At 44.1% G+C, this 17,337-nt stretch overlaps 1 long non-coding RNA gene across 2 annotated transcripts in view; it reads right to left on the reverse strand.

Annotated features, from left to right (window-relative positions):
* The window catches only part of LOC138497571 (uncharacterized), a 119,506-nt gene that overhangs the window by 93,500 nt on the left and 8,669 nt on the right, over positions 1-17,337 (reverse strand). The window contains exon 2 of one of the 2 annotated variants that reach the window (XR_011278613.1): positions 1,527-2,124. The exons of the other annotated variant lie outside the window; for it this stretch is intronic. This is a non-coding gene — a long non-coding RNA (uncharacterized lncRNA). Of the gene's footprint in view, positions 1-1,526; positions 2,125-17,337 lie in introns of those variants that run through there. 2 annotated transcript variants of the gene reach the window in all.

Raw genomic sequence — 17,337 nt, forward strand, 5'->3', positions numbered from 1 at the left:
GCGATCGGGCCCTCCCTGCGCCTCCCTCATGCCAGCGAATCTTTCCTCCCTCCGGGGGGAAAATGAGCACTGCCCCCATACTAAATACCCTCCTTTTGCGGTGGATGCCGGGGATGGGGGGGGGTTGATGGGGAGGGCTGCAGGCAAACTCACGGCCGCATGAGCACCCTCCTCACAGAGGGGGGGGGGGATCATCGGCAGGGCTCCCTATCCGCCATCTGGACGGGGATGGATGCAGCATTCTCTCCTCTAGCGGGAGTTCCATCTCTTCTTCCGCAGCTGGCCGCCCACTCCCTTTCTTTCTTCATGGTGGTGGATGCCACACGGGCTGCCAGCAGACCCTCTCTCCCACATGGCACATGGGATTACTGGGTCAGGTAATGCCCCTGGTCAAAGTTACATGCCCGAGTTTCAGGCCTGGTAATGCCCCTGCCCGGGCTTATTGCAATTAGCCTCCTGGCATGTTATTGGGGGCACCTGAATCCAGACATGGGTGGGGAGAAGATGGTGGCATGCCACTTACAAGGAGGTTTGGAGTGGGGGCTTTACCATGAGGATAATACCCTGCTCCGAGCCACCTGATTGGCTGAGAGTCCACCTCTCACCCTCCACCCCCCCCCTCCAGGGTCCTTAATTACATTATATGCTGGAACATGTATGCTCTCATTGAGAACGGATTACATAAAGCTACAAACTCTTTTTCTTCAACATGTCTCCACAATGATTTATGCCTTGTCTGGTTGGTTCATTGTGTGACTTTTAAAGAACCATTGGACAAAAACATCCTGCATTCTATATTTGCTAAGCCAGCCCTTTTCACTTTGCCAGTGGTGGTTGTTGTAGGTTTGCCTTTGAAGGTAATTTCCAGTTCTTCCGAATACAAATATTGCATGATTAGAAATGACATGGGTGTATATTAATAATCACTATCACAAAACACCCTCACCAATACACCCTGCACACACACACCCCTATGCCACAAACCACCTACCCAAACCTCAACTACTGAAACTCAACTAACACCACCTCACCATCCCACTTCATCCAACACACAAGGACAACACAACCACTTCCCATCACCGTCTTGACCAACACGCCTACCCACTGTAATTCACCCATACAACTCAAACCCACAGATGCTTTGCTTCCAAAAAGACCAACACCATTTGTCTTCTAACATGTACACTAGTTGCCAAACTGGTGTCTTCGCCAATGCATGCCTATCTTTGTTTCTGTCTCTCTCTCTCTCTCTCTCTCTCTCTCTCTATATCTCTCTCTCTCCCTCTCTCTCTCTTTCTCTCTCGCTTTTTCTATACCACATGTAAAGGGCTTCCTTTCATGAGTGTGAACTTACTGGGTGCCTAAAAATGATTACCATTTGGTATTGACCTATGGCCCACATCGTCTAGACAGCACATAACTATGATGTTTTCAATTACACCTAGTTGCATGGTTTTTTGGCTACTTTTCATTGTAAATATATTAGATTATGGAATGTTTTCAGTAAGGATAGACAACACGACGTATTAAGCAACAAAAAGTGTGTTACACTTTTTATTTTTGGATTACTTAATAAGATTTATCTAAAAAGAACATTCTGGTAAATACAAAGTAACAATGGTAAAGGAAATCAAGAACATAGAACGGGGAGAAAAATAAGAAAACACAGACGCAGCAAAAGAGAAATAAGTGCATCGGGCCAACAATACTCTTAAAGAATATTTAGCTTGGTTGAGCACGGGACTAAAGACTGAACAAAATACAAAATGTAGGTCTGCAGCCTTATTTGCAGGACTTGCTAGCACCCTTGTTCCCTACAGGTTTTTATATTAAATTGTTTTGGTAAGATGTTGACGACATGATGGTAGATTACCATGAGCTACTGTCCTTTTGTACTGCTGCCCATAATGTTTGAGCCGTACTAAAAAGTCTTTCATTGTGGTTTTCATTAATAGTAGTATATGATTCTCTTCTTTTGCATACGTGTGATCATAAAAGTGATCAGAAAGAGTAGGGGAAAGTTCTCCAGTTAACTCAATTAACTGGTTCATTGCTTCATTAAGGATGATGCTGTTGATTCCTCTCATTGTAAAGATGTTTCCTGTCTTGATTATGACTGACATGCTGAAAACATAATGAGATTTGTGTTAAATGTAATGTAAAAGATATGTGCCCATATTGTTGTTTGCATTATCCACTCATATCACACATTCCAAAGTAGCATTTACCCAATCTATTGGGCTTGAAACACAATAAGCTACCACAATATTAAGAAAGTTGGGCAAACAGTTCTGTGAGAAATGACACACATAGAATAACAAGTACAGGTAGCCAAGACATAGCTTAGCATGTAGCCTTTGCAAAGATAGTAGGGATGTTTTGTTGAAGGTAAATCCGGGTAGTTAAGCTGAAATTGCTAGTTACATGTAAAGGGTTGATTTAGAAATTAGTTCGAGTCCATTGGTTTGATATGTTGTAAGTGAAGAGACACTTTTCACATGCTTTGAATGAACATAGATACATTTGTGATCCTTCTGTGTTGGGTATGCAGGGTGGGTAGGAAGGGGGAGAAGCCAGGAAGCTATGGAAGCCCTTTCCTTGACTTGCAGGTGAAGTTTGAACATGACCTGGATCAGTTCCATAACATGCATTACTTTGATTTCAGGGTTGGAATTAGCATTTCAGAAATAGGTGAACAGATGGGAAAAGAATTGGAAGGTGGAGGATGGCACCCGAGCTGTGGGAGACAAATAGGTTGTGGAGTGTTAAATAACAAAGAATCCAATATATACTGTAGAGAGAGGTGATGTCTACACGGTAGCGTGGACAAGGCCATGGACAGGCATGAAGCCAATAAGTAGGCCCTTGAAGAGGGAACACTTTTCCATTGAAAGCAAGGGGCAGAAACTGAGGGGAGGAAGCCTTGCAGTTTGGAGACAGCATTTGTTATCCCAAGGTGTGGGTAGTTGGCTTGTCAGGCGAATCATGTAACTTTGAATTGTTCAATATGGGAAAGGAAGGCTCAGAAGTCATAAAGGGAGACATGAAGAGGAAAAATAAAGGCTATTGCTGCTGGAAAACCTTGTTGACTGTCTTAATGGTTTTAAATACTCCAGCAGAAGGAAAGATTCGCCCTCTGCTATTCTTCCTTGTTGTTAGTTTGTCAGACAGTGACCCACAGGAATAGGAAGCATAACTGTTCTAACACATCTTTACTCAGTGGTTCTTGTGAAGAAACAAGTACTTTTCTGCAATCATTGCATTACATTTTTCCATATTCTTTTGTTACAATGTAACCAGCTATACAATAAAGAACATTTGGCCTCATTATGAGACCGGGGTAGCCGTGCTGGTAAAACCGGTATAATCTTTTTTCCGGCGCCCGCGAATGGGCAATTGCCGGGTCATTACGGCCCCGCTGGACCCGGTAATTGCCCATTCACGGGCGCCGGAAAAAAATGCTCCCCATTCCCATTTGCGCCCCAAGCCCTCAATGGGAATGGGGAGGTCGGATACACAGGCACCATTCGTGAATGGTGCCGGTGCATCCGACATGCTCTGCTCGTGGGTGCCGGTACGGCTACCAGGTCAGACCTGGCGGGCGGGAAGGCACCCACAAGCAGAACTCGTAGTTTGCCGGTCCAGTAACAACGGTACCGGCAATCTTACCGGTACCGTTGTTATGCGGTTTTCCTTTTATTGTATTGTATTGTATTGGTATTTGTAAAGCGCAGACAAAGACCAAAAGGCATCAATAGGCTAGGGGGAGTGAGAGAAAGAGAACCGCTTCAGACCTGCAGGGCTTGAACAGGAATGTTTTTCAGGTTCTTTCGAAAGAGAAGATATTCAGGAGTGTTGCAGAGCTTGGGCGGCAAGGCATTCCAGAGCATGGGGGCCAGTAACGTAAACAATCTTCCTCCCGCTCTGGCCCGGCGGAATCGGGGAGTGCATAGCAAATATTTGTTAGTCGAGCAAAGGAGCCTGCTGGGTTTGTAGGGCACAAGCCGAGATCGAAGAAACTCTGCTCCAGTATTGTGACTAGAACGATGAACAAGACAAAGGATTTTAAACTTGACTTGGTTCCGAACAGGGAGCCAGTGTAGTTGATGGAGTAAGTCCTGGGAGTGTGTTAATCTGGGAGTTCCCAGAGCAAGACGGGCAGGGGCAGTCTGGATAGTCTGTAAGCGTGGTAATAGAGCCTCAGGTTGGCCTAGATAGATTCAGTTACAGTGGTCTAGGGATCCCATAATGGATTCAATCATAATTTTAGTCCTAGACACAGACGGTAGGAACTGTAGGACTTTTTTCAATACTTTCAGTCTAGTGAAGCCAAGTCTCTAGAGCCCGTGGTCTTTCAATTGATCCCTAGGCTCTTCACTACCAGAGCGGGTTCAGGACATGGGCCAAGGGAACTAGGCCACTATTCACAAGTCCAAGGCTGTCCTATAATGTTCGACCCACACAACAAGATCTCGGTTTTATCTCCATTGAGTTTGAGCCAATTATTGGCCATCCAGTCCCTAACCACAGATAAACTGTCTTTCCGATTTTGAGGGGGGGACAGTAGATGGCACTTTGAGGCGAAAAAGGACCTGCGTGTCATCTGCATATGGGAAGAGATGGACCACATGGCTAGCAATCCGGTTGGCCAGAGCTTGCATGTATAAGTTAAAGAAGAGATGAGACAGAGCGGACCCCAGGGGGACCCCGCATTTAAGAGCTGTAGGAAAAGAGGTGAAGGGGGAAGAGAAACCGTTTGAACCCAGTTACACAGGAAGGAGGAAAACCACTTCAGTGCGATGCCTGAAATTCCTGCCCGTTGAAGACACTGGAACAGGTTCTGATGGTCAACTGTGTCAAAGGCTGCAGAGAGGTCAAGCAGAATCAAAGCTCCCACCTCTCCACGGTCCTGAAGCAAAGCAATGTCATCCATGAGTGCCACCATCACTGACTTAGTACCAATACCAGGGCAGAAGCCAGCCGGAAAGGAATGAAGAAGGTGGTTGGATTCCAGAAAGGCAGAAAGCAAGGGGTTTACAATTGACTCCAACAGTTTCATAAGAACAGGAGGCAGTGAAATAGGGTGGTCATTCTCAACTATTGCTGGGTCAAGATGTGCCTTTTCCAGCAGAGAAAAAATAAAAACGTGTTTGAGGGGCTGTGAGATGTCCCCAGTTGAAAAGGAGTGTTGAAGCACTGCAGTAAACAGAGACATTGATTTATTAGTAACTGTTTGAAGAATACGAAGAGGGTTTGGGTCAGTGGGAGAGGCAGATTTAAGTTTTGAAAGTGCAGATAAAACCATAGTGTCTGTCACTGTACTGAATTGAAAGGCACTAGAGTGTATCTCTTTAGGACTGAGAAGTGCGACAGGGGAGTCTACAGAGACCGACCTAGCTATACTTATCAGGTCTCTAATTCTACAGATTTCTTCCCTAAAAAGGAGGCAGTATGGTTGCAGTGAGCTTGTGTTTGCAGGGTCTTAAAGGAGGGGGGGTCGTACTGAGTGGTCAACTTCTTGGCGACTCGGAACAGTTCTTTGGTGGAGCAGGAGGCAGTAAGGATACGCTCAGCAAAGTGGCTAACTTTTTGCTTTTCTATAGCACTCTGTTAGATAGTACATGCCTGCACATAGGCTAGTTTGGCAGAGGATTCGAAGTGCCTATGTCATCTCTGTTTGGCTTGCCAACATTGTTGTTTCAGCAGCCTGAGGGCTGCTGAGAATCACAGAGCAGAGGGTTTAGAACATTCGGCAGAAAGCCTGGAGGGAGCCAGGATATCAGCAGTCTCCTGCATAGCGCCAATCAAAGCAAGTCAAGGATTTTTCTCACTTGCTATACCCCTTTGGGTGAAGACTTCAATCGAGTTAGAGATAGACTCAGGGGAGACATTAGACCAATGATGCCAGGTTTTAAATAGGACCTTAGGTCTTAGTTTGGGCATTGAGAAAAGAAGAGAGACTGGTAGCAAGTGGTGATTGGAACACAGCAAGTGCCAAGGGGGAAGGAATGGAGTTCAGTAAGATCAGAGAAAATGAGTTCTAATTGACTCCCTCCTATGTTGGTAAGGCTATGATTTCTCAAAGTAAAGGAACAGTCTGCAAAAGACGAGACCAGCCTGTTGGTTTGCGGATCTTTAGGATTGTTAGGGTGAAGATTGAACTCACTCAGAATTACTAATTTTGAGCATGTCAGAGAGAGGTCTGCGACAAGCTGCGCAAAGTCATCCAAAAATTGATTAGTGGCATACCCAGGAGGGCAGTAAGCTATTAGGAAATGGGTCGAACTTTCAAGTGAAGCCTACATTCTAACTAACTATAATTCACATGGTAATTTATGGGCCAGGGCAATGGTGAAGCAGCTTAATGAGTTCTTAAACGTAATGGCTGTGCCAACTCCAATTTGGGGTGCAGGCCAGTTGAGTTGTAAAATCAGACCCTCCAGCTTATTGCGATTTTGCGATCCCGCAAAATGCCGCGAAAACGGCCGTTTTGCGCAAAATGCCGCAAAAATGGCCGTTTTGTGCAAAAACAGCATCTTTTAAAAAAAAAAAAAAAAAAAAAAAAAAATTTTTTTAAGTAATCTGCAAAAATTACTGTTTTGAAAAAAAGAATCCTCAGGGTGCCAGGTGCTCAACTTTTTTTTTTTTGTTTTTATTTACACAAGAAATGAAATCACTTGCGCCCCAAAAATTGCAGCCCAATCCACAAGGGACACATGAATGGGCACATTTTATATGCGCGCCCATTCAGATGGCCTTTTTCACCTTCTTGATCAAATAAAGTGGCGTTTCTGTCAATTTAAAAGCACATCCCTCATTTCCAAGCAAGATGCACTTTTAAATGTGCAGAAATTGTAGGCAACCCTACGCGCACGGGATGTGGGGCTGCCACTGCATGACAGGGTCTTTCCTGACCCTGTCATGCATTTCTTTTAAGGTATGAACCGCTGCTGAGTCGCTTGCATTTCTGTTCCTCAAACAGGATAAAAATGCATTTTTTGGGTCACATTTTACAGCGGCAGGCACCTAGAGTGCCTGTCCCTGTGAAAGGCGCTGGGAGCTTGCAGAACACTGTCGGGAGAGCGATTCTATTCAAAGTACTCCCCATTTTGATGACAAAAATCTATCGAATGTTACAATTTGACCAATTACGTGCAGTACTATTCGATCGATTTTTATAAATACTGAACATGTGTTGCGGGGGTGTCACCCGCTCCCCTTGTTTAGTATTTTTGGTCTAGGGTGGTTGCAGAAGTGTTTTCCCCTTTTTCCTCAAAATTGGAGGCGGGGACAGAAAAAAAAGGAAAATAACGAAAAAAGGACCCTGCAGAGTCGGATCCGACCCGCGTTAGAGGGACGGATCCGACCCGCGTTAGAGGGACGGATCTGGCACCGCAGGGTTGCAGGGGAAGCTGCAGCGACCAAGCGGTTAAGTAGGGGAGGGGGTCGGGTGGTGGTGAAAGGTACATTTTGGGTTGTTTGGCTGAAGTGCAAATCAATTTGCAGCAAAATTGACTACGGTCAATTCCGCCGCAAATAATTACACTTCGGTCAAACAACCCAGAACACCATTCAAGGCAGCTGCCAGCGCACAATTTGCGCTACAGCTCAAGCCTGTGGAAATGCGCCGGTCACCTTTGAGAATAAGGTGACCTGCTCATTTCCAAAAATGGGTTGTCTAAAAATAGCATATCCTCCGTTCTTTTTTTAAATGCCCCCTCATTTGAGGAACTGGGACAAAATCTACATTTAAAAAAAAATAATAAAAATGGTTACACTATGAGAGAGAGGGAGAGTGATGGGTGAGATGTGAAGTGATGGGCAAGAAAGCAGAGGAAGAGCAGTGGGTCAGAGGAGGAAGTGCTGCACAAGAGAGCAGAGGAAGCAGTGATGCGGTGGGCCAGAAATCTGAGAGCGAGCAGAGGTACAGAAAGTAGAGGAAGCGGTTGGCCAGAAAGAGGCAGTGAGCTGCAGATTGGGAAAAAGGATGAGGGAAGAATGTGATAGAATGGGAGAAAAGATGCAAGATGCAGAAGCAGCACAAAAGAATGAAGGACTGTATATTGAGGGAGGAATTGTAGAGTGTAAGGTGTGAGTTGGGAGTATGATTTGGAGTGTGGCAGGGGCTGGGCAGTGCAGATTGTGACTTGACAGTGTGACATAGCACGTGAGTATTTGTATGACAGAGTGAGAGGTTAAGGAATGTAAGTTATGATGGAGAGTTGGTGAGATGTTTGTGGGTGTTTGGGGGACTGGAGAACATAGAAGGGGAATATTTTCAGCATTACAATTGATAATGATCAATTTAGTTAATACTATTAAATAGGCATGAACATTAAACCAGAAATGTAGCCAAATCAAACACTGTTCTACCAAGCCAGAGACATCTGGGACTCTTCCTATTAAATTAATACAAAAGACACATAATAATGATACCCTGGCTCTCTTCTAGCCTTGCACTCTACCTATTTCCTGCAATGTGGCAATCTTACACCCTCCAGTTAATACAAAATGTCCCGCAAAAATGCCGCAATAAATAAAGGTTTGTGCCGCAAAATTTGCCATTTCATGCCGCAAAATTTGCCATTTCATGCCGCAAAATCCTGGAAGGTCTGTAAAATGCTGTACTGAGGAGGAAGCATTTGGACTATGTCAGACCCCAAGGTTGTGGTAAACCAGGTTTCTGTCAAACATAGGACATCAGGCTCTAAATCTTCCAAAATAGAGTGGATGTCACCGCGGTGAGCAACAGCTGATCTTGCATTGATTAGAAGACCTTTCAAAAGGCAAGTGTCTGAATCGCTTTTCTTAGGTACCTCTTGGGGTAAAGCACTAATAAAGCTTCTAGGCCAACATAGATTCATACGGCTAAGGCGGTCAGGCCATTGCGCGATTAAGTGTGGCGAGGGCAGTCATCACAGCCATCTGACACAGCAGGTGGGGTCCAGGGCCCTGAGCGGTCCCGGACAGGCACAGACAGGCTTGCCTTAAGCATGCCTTTGGTGCGCAGTCAGCCTGCCTGCTACGCCCGTCCGCTGAATTGGCACTCTCTCCGGCACATTTATGCCACGAGGGAGGGAGCAGCTGGGCATGCACAAATGCAAAATTAATAGAAAAGGAAAGTAGACTCTTTTCGGAACTGCGAGTAACTAAAAACAGTTTAAAAGAAGGAGCTTCTAATCATCACACATTACACATACAGTTTTTTTTTGTTTAGGTATTAAGAATGTATTGGCATATAAGGCAATATGATACATACAGGAACATGTTAAATGTAAATATATAATAAGAAACAAAATGGTTATTCCAAAGCTGATTAATGAGGCATAAAGGCCGTATATGCTAGAAAATACAAACTATATCATAATGCATAAAATGCAAATTCAAAATAAACTTATGGGAGTATACAGTCTATATCATGAAAAAATCAACAGACAGAACATACGAGACAAACAGTAACAGAAGGGAGGGGAGGGGATATTGTTCCTTCCATAAAGTATACAGAAAAAAGGCAACAGAATAGTATTATTCATTAAGGACTAGGCGATGCATTTTCCAAATATTCAATGAATGACTTCCATTTCAATTTGTGTTTACCCTGTGAAAGTGGGGATGAAGCATTACATTTCTCCATTCTGTGAATGTTGCACACAGAGTTCCACCAAATTTTAAAGTGCAAATGTTTGAGGTCTTTCCAATTAGAGGTGATAGTTTGGATGGCTATTGCAATAAATAGATCAAGCAGATTACATTTATACTTATCCAATGCAGGTTAAACAGCTGAGCTGCCCAAATAAAGGAAGGAAAAACAAAGCTCTTGTATATGAAAAATTGATTTAAGAATACTCTATACCGCTTCCCAGAATATTTTAGCATGAATACAATCAAAAACAATATGTTTAAAAGTACCTCTTGTACATGGACAGCTCCAGCAGTTTTTGTCTTGCGAGAAACCCCCCTTGAAAAGAATTAACAGAGTAATAAAGGCCCTATGATGGAAGAAATATAAAGCGTGGAGCAAACTTGCCGAAGTAATAGCTTTAGAAACGTGTTTCCATACAGAGTGCCATCTAAATTGGGTATCCGTAAAGGAATAATCTAGATTCCAAGCTGCTTGACTATTCCATGGAACTTTGTCATCTGACATGGATATAAACATTTTATATAACATTGAGGCCATGACATGTCAATTAGACAAATGCTGAACTTTGTTAGCTTGATAAACATTAGCAGTTTGTGTTAGCAGATCATGATTTATCACAATCGCATCAATCAAATTTAAGTATTGGCATATGAAAATGATTGGTATATGATATTTGGTGATCATCTCGTTAAAAGAAAGAGGTATCCTTTGAATAATTAGTTTAATGCCTAGAGAGGGCCATGGCTTCCAACAAATAGATTTTTATTAATCTTTATCAGTGGATTCATCCAAATATATTGAGACACAAATTGAGACATTTTGGGGATAGACGAGAACAGATAAGATCTAAGATATAGAATGGTGATATTGATGCTGTTGCTGGTAAAGAATCTATTGGTTCTTTTAATATATGGGCAATCTGTTAGGATGTGGGGGAAAACCATCCCTCTCTCCAAAAGAAGCCAATTTGGTGGGTTCAAGTTGGTAGGAATAAACCACAACTGAGCTTGGCGCAAAACAAATGCCATATGGTACTTTTTAAAATCCAGAAAACCAGCTCCACCTTCTGCTCTAGGGGCTTTAAGTTTACCTAATGAAATTCTATGTTTCTTCTTTCCCCATACAAATTGAGAATACATGAATCTAGAGATTTAAAGAACGATGTCGGAATGAAGATAGGAAGCATGCATAACGTGTAAAGTATAATTGGAGCAATCACCATTTTAACAGATTCCAACCTTCCCCACCATGATAAAAACAGAGGTGACCATGAACTAGTGAGATCTTTAACTCTAGAAAGGACATTCACAGTATTCTGTTTTATATTATCTTTAATAGAGGAGGTTATAAGGATGCCTAGATATTTAATACTTGCAGGACACCACTTCATTTCCAGATTTGAACAGTGATGCATAGTGCAGTGTATGTTCAATGGCAAAACCTCAGATTTTTCAATGTTTACACCCCGAAGCTAAAGAAAATTGTGTAATAGTGTTGAGTAAATGATTTAGACAAGTATTTGTTACATTCAAAAGGTGTAAAACATCATCTGCATAAGCAGCAGTCTTAATATTAATATCACTGTAGTGAATACTGATTATATTTTCTTCTTGTCTGATTGCTTCTAGGAATGGTTCTAATGCATGAATAAAATGGAGGGGGTGGGCAACCTTGGTGGGTGCCTCTGCTAAGAGAAAAAGAGGTAGACATATAACCATTTATGAAGACTGCTGTTTTGGGATTAGAGTAAAGTACTTTTCATAAGAGTCTGGAATGCCATGTCATCTAAGAGCTTTAAACATGTAATTCCACTCCACCCTATCAAATGCCTTTTCTGCATCGAGTGCTATAGCGGCATATGACTAGTAATATTAAGGACATTAGTAAAGAGTCTAATATTGTTACATCTGGCAGGCAACAAATCTCCTGCACCAGAAGGCGTGCTGTCCTGCCATCCCGTCGCATGGTTGCGCCCCTTTGGCAGCACTAGCGTTTGCCATGGAGATGAGCCACAGCGTCAAACTACGCTGTGCAACCTCGCGGCTGCATCACGTGACAAGTCAGCTGTCCTTTACTGCTATGTGGCTTTGCAGGTACCGCCTCCACAGCCAGGTTTAAATGCAGCTTTTGGAAAAGGTGCGCTGCTTCAGTTTGCAGCGTTTATTTCTCTACGTTCAACTTTGTGTTTTTCCTGATTTTGACCGCGGCTATCCATAGGACCATCTTTTGCCTGACGTGTGGATTCCATTCTAATATCCTTTTGTTGACTCTGACCGTCTACACTGACTTCTCTTGCCTAACGGTTACTTCTGCTGATCCTTCAAGTTGCTGAACCCCAGACTGTCCTCTGGATTCGTAAAGCCTCACGTTTTGTCTTGTTCACTCTGTTACGTTTCCAGGCCTGGACCGCAAACGGGAAGTTCAGACTTCGGGTAAGCTTCTGCTTGTTCTGTTTCCCTGCTAAATCAGGGCCACACCTTCCCAGCTCTGGTGGGGAACGTTATCTCAGCGATTCAGTTTCTCCTTTGTTCGGAGACCATCCAATACCATCAGTATCAGGGGTTCACGCACTCCTGACTATTCTTCTCTCATTGATACCCACTGCCCTTGTACCAACACAAACCTTTGCCGTACCACCACAATCTCATTTGTCCACAAAGGGATACCGACAGTTACTCAATCAACACCAGCACGTGCACCCAGAATGCTTTGCAGACCCTGTGCACTAACCCCGTTCTAGTGCAACCCTCGTGCCACTCAGGTTATTCACCTGTACTAATCTTCTTGTTTGTTATTTTCTCCTGTCGTTGTTATCAGAACTACTGGTTGTTCAAGAAATGACTTTATCCCTATTGTGGTAAGACTAATTGCTCACCTCCTTCTGTTATTGTTCTCCTCTCCTGTGGCCAGGAGGTAATACTGGTTTTCATTTCCCCTCTTAGGTCCACTAACTATCCAAGCCCCATCGATCTTGAGGGAGGGTTCAGGTATAAGGATTCTTTTCATCCTCTGCCAGTGTTAACCTGTTGTTTCTTCCCTACAGCTGTTGGTTTGACAATGCGCATGTTCTCTGACCTTTAATTTGATTTACTCCTCTATCTTTCCATATCACCCAGCAGAGGGGCGTATCATAGTAAAGAGCTGCCTCAGGTTCTCGATCTCGTTGATCATGCCATATTAGCAGACAGGCTTATGTCAGTAGCTAACTGTTCGCAGGCCGCTACCAACTGGATACTTTCATTCCTATCCAACAGGTCTAGCAGGGTATGTGCCAACAATGCCAAAGCACCTGCAATTCAGACATTGTTTGGAGTGCCGCAAGGCGCCAGTTTGTCGCCTTGCATCTATAACATCTTCATGTCTCCTTTCTTTGCCCATCTGGCCCATGAGGGCATCCTCTTTTCCAACTATGCTGATGACACTCAATGTGTCATCCCTCTTACAGGCCAGCATTCGGAGGATGAAAAAGAACTTAATCGCATCTTTGCTATGATAGAACAATGGATGATGTTGAATAATCTTGCACTCAATCGCAGCAAGACAGAACTCATGGTTGTAGGATCTGATAGCATCATAGCCAAATTAGACTCAATTTACAAACATTTCCAGCTGGGAGATGCTCTAATTTCCACTCTTCCCAAGGTTAAAATCCTAGGCGTGGTTTTGGATCAATCACTCAAGATGAATTCTTATGTGGCCAGTACCGTTTCTTCCGCCAACTATTATATTAAATTGTTGTCCCATCTGCGTCCATACATCTCCCAATCCAACGCTGAGACCATCGCCCGAGCCATTATCGGCTCCAAACTAGACTACTGTTATAGCCTATTAGCAGGCTCCAGTAAAAAAATCATTAAACGCCTTCAGGTGGTTCAGAACAGAGCTGTTAGAGTGGTATCTGGTCTTGCATACAGGGTACATGTCTCGGAGGCACGTCGAGCACTACACTGGCTGCCAGTGGAATCAAGAATCTCCTTCAGACTTATGGTCATCACTTTTAAATGCCTTCAGGGCAAGATGCCCTCCTACCTGCAAAGGTACATTGGAATAAAATCTTCTGCCAGAAACCTTCGGTCCAACAACCGGAACCTGCTCCAGCAGCCCAGAGTCAAAGGCAAAAAGGCACAATGTGGTTCTTTTGCCTCTGCTGCACCGGCGCTTTGGAACACTCTGCCAGACCAACTGAGAAATTCATCATCCCTGAATACATTCAAGAAGGGCCTTAAAACCTTCCTTTTCAAATAGTTGCCCCTGGTTTACAGTTACTCTTTCCATTAGATCATTCAGCCTCTCTATCTCCCCTTTCTTCTATGTTTTTGTCTGCGCCCTCACACCTATGGGTTTATGGTGCGCCATACAAATGCTATAAAGTAAAGTAAAGTAAAGGTTGAGGAGGCCTAGGTTCTGGGAGAACCTGGGCTCACGGTTGGAGTCACAAAGGATTGCTGTCCGCCATCTTCCCTGTGGCCAGTTTGAGCTTTGTTTCTCAACGCCCCGGCCAGTGTGGTGAGTAACAAATATCAGCTGAAGACAGCCGCCCCTTGAAATAACCTACCTGATCAAATGTTGCAATCAGTATTAATTAGGGATATGGGTCTATAATTTTAGACTAATTCAGGGTTCTTGTTGGGTTTAGGAAACACAATACGCATTGCTGCTGAAAAGGACCCCATGGCTCTTCCATTAGAAATAAAGGAAGTATAAAGTTAATGAAGCTTGGGTACCAGAAGATTATTAAAATGGGCATACAAATCAATCGGGAATCCGTCTGGGCCTGGGGCTTTTCCTTTTTTAAGGTCTTTTATAGCTTCATATATTTCACTTGCATGTAAGGGAGCATTTAATGTTTGGAAATTAGTGTTAGCATATGAATCGTGATGTATAAGACTAAGGAAGTTTGAGGCATGAGTACTATTTGGTGTTACTTCAGAGGTGTATAACCTTTGGTAGAAATTGGTGAAGGCTTGTAGAATATCTTTATCCCAAAGGACTCTGTTCCCATTATGATCTTTAATAACTGTAATCCTCTCTTTATCTTTTTTCAATTTGAGATATGAAGCAAGGGATTTACTAGATTTATTGGAGAACTGATACATTTTTTATTTGTACTTTAGGAGATTGCTGCAAGAATAGTGTGTAGTCAAATTGTTGTACTGAATCCTAAATTTAGTTATTTGTGCAAGGATTAACTCAGCGTATATGTTCTGATTCTAGATATGTAATTATTTTAAGGATATCTTCAGCTTCTTGTTTAAGTTTTTTCTTATTAATGGCTGCATAAAAAAAGATGTGGCCTCTTAATGCAGCTTTATAGCAATCCCAATTGTTATCAATAGATGTGTCTTCATTAAGATTTTCGGAAAAGAAATGGGTATGTTGTTGCTGTAGGAATTTAGTAAATTGTTCCTCTTTTAGTAGGGCTGAATTGAATCTCCATCTGCTATGTTGATGTAAGTTATGTGGATTAGAGAGTTGAATGTGGACAGGAGCGTGATCTGACAGGGTAATAGGTTCTATCTTAGCATCTAACAGGTGATTGGTCATTGATTTGGACATTGTAACGCTCACCTGATTCCCACGGAGGCGCGACCCGTTCTGGACTGCTACAACTTCTTCCACGGTAAAGCGTAGTGCTTGGAAGATGGACTGGACTGGACCCCCAAACCTCATCTGTCTGGCCCGTAGAATAATCCTTCTGTAGATGGGAAAAGGGAGTTAACTGTCTGCTAGATTGTGTGTGAGATTTCCACCTTTTTCCCCTTCTCACCCTCCTCGAACCCTAGCTGTGCCTTCCGCAGACTCTCACCTTAATTTCTGTATGTACGAGCTCTCCATCCTGCTTCTGACGCAGGGGCGCGTAGATTTCCAGTTACTTCACTGGATCTCGGATTTGGCGAGGGTTCGATGTCTGCTTGCCTTTACCAAAATGCTGCCGTAAGTATATAGTTCAAAAGATCAAGTCTTATTTGTCCCTTGGCCTTTGTTTAATTTTCAGGGACTAGGTGAGGAATCCGTGTGGAGGAATGGATTCGCAGAGGTAAACTCAGGTGAGTACTTTTATTGAAGGTGTGCCGTAGTGGTTTGCTCCGACACCTTAATGAGTGTGTCTTATTTCCCCATAGGGGCCGGGGTACGGAAAAGCCAGAAAAGCCGCTCTGACCCGAAAAGGGAACTGAGGTCCCAACAAAATTCAGGTAAGACTTAAGGTGAGTAATCTGTCCTTTTGCAATTAGTTTGTTGCTCACCTTGTTTTGTCCTTTTTCTCCGTAGGTCTTGAATGCGACCGATGTCGCCTATGGGCGCTGAAATGGTTGCCGGCGCCACGTGAAGGTAAGTGGAAGCGGCGCGGCAGCGTGAGAAGCGGAGCGCTTCTAACTATTGTCTTTCTTTTCCGTAGGTGCTGGGATGCGGCCGATGTCGCCTATGACCGCTGAAGAGCTAGACAGCGCCACGTGAAGGTAGAGATGAGATGCGTTTCTAACCCTTGACTTTCTTTTGCAGGATCGACGGAGTGAAGAATCCGGATGCTGGATGAAGGTAGGTAATGTCCTAATGCTTGCCTTTCTCTCCTTGCAGGTGTTCCAGGTGCTGGCGGGCGTGGCAAGAGCCAGGATGCAGGAGCCGACTCGGTGAGCGTCCTGCTGCAGATGCAGAATAACGCGAAGCATGTGTGGCCATCCGGGCGTGGTTTAAATAGCCTTGGAAGAGCTTCAGGTGAGTGTTCTTCCACTGGCCCCACCCAAGTAAGAAAAGAGTTCCTGAAAGAAAATAGTTCCTCCCCAGCCTTAGTTGGCCTGGAGCTTCAGACAGCATGGTCTGCCTCGGGTGAGTATGCAGCATGGTCTGCCTCAGGTGAGTTCACCCAAGCATTACCATATGTTCTGCCATGATGAGCCTGGCGCCTATGGCGCCAGGACAGATGCCTTTTATGAGCCTGGCGCCAAAGGCGCCAGGACAAGGTCCAAAGAACCCCTATAGGGGTTTGCTGGGTCCTGCTTGGTGAGTATGAAGTCTGCTTCCGGGGACGCTGGGCCTGACCTGGCTCCTCGGGAGCAGGCATCATGACAGACATAAAACCATAATCCATTCTTGAAAATTAGTTGAAAATTAGTTGTGCGAAGGAGAATAAAAAGTGTATTCTGTGTCTGCAGGATGGACTAAACACCATGGGCCTCATTACGAGTCCGGCAGTAACCGTGCCGGAAAAACTGGCAGGCTACCGCCGGACCCGTATTACCATTCCGCCTCCGTGATTCCCAGAATTACTGACCGGGGCATTACGACCCCGGTGACCCGGGAATTCTGGAGGCGGAATTCTGTAAGTCCCCATTCCCATGGAGTCCCAAAGGACTCCATGGGGATAGGGGCAATGGAAACACTGGTTCCGTCTATGACAGAGCCGGTGTTTCCATTTGTGCCTGCAGGCGGGTGGCACCTCCCGCCTGCAGGACTCTTTATCAGCCGGTTCATAAACAATGGTGGCAGCGGTTTTACTGCCACCCTTCTTTCCGGACCAGCAGGGTCGTAATGAGGCCGCATGTATCAATAAGGCCTAATTTGGAAACAAAATGAGTGAATTGTATATGGGAATTGGAGTTTCTAAAGCGTAAATTAGATTTTTTGTCAAGAGGATCCATGATCTCGTTAGTCTCGACACACAATGAGGGCTAGATTTAAATATATGATTTCTTAAT

Source organism: Ambystoma mexicanum, chromosome 5q, assembly GCF_040938575.1.
Source record: "Ambystoma mexicanum isolate Mex_15411 chromosome 5q, UKY_AmexF1_1, whole genome shotgun sequence".
NCBI classification, from domain to species: Eukaryota; Metazoa; Chordata; class Amphibia; order Caudata; family Ambystomatidae; genus Ambystoma; species Ambystoma mexicanum.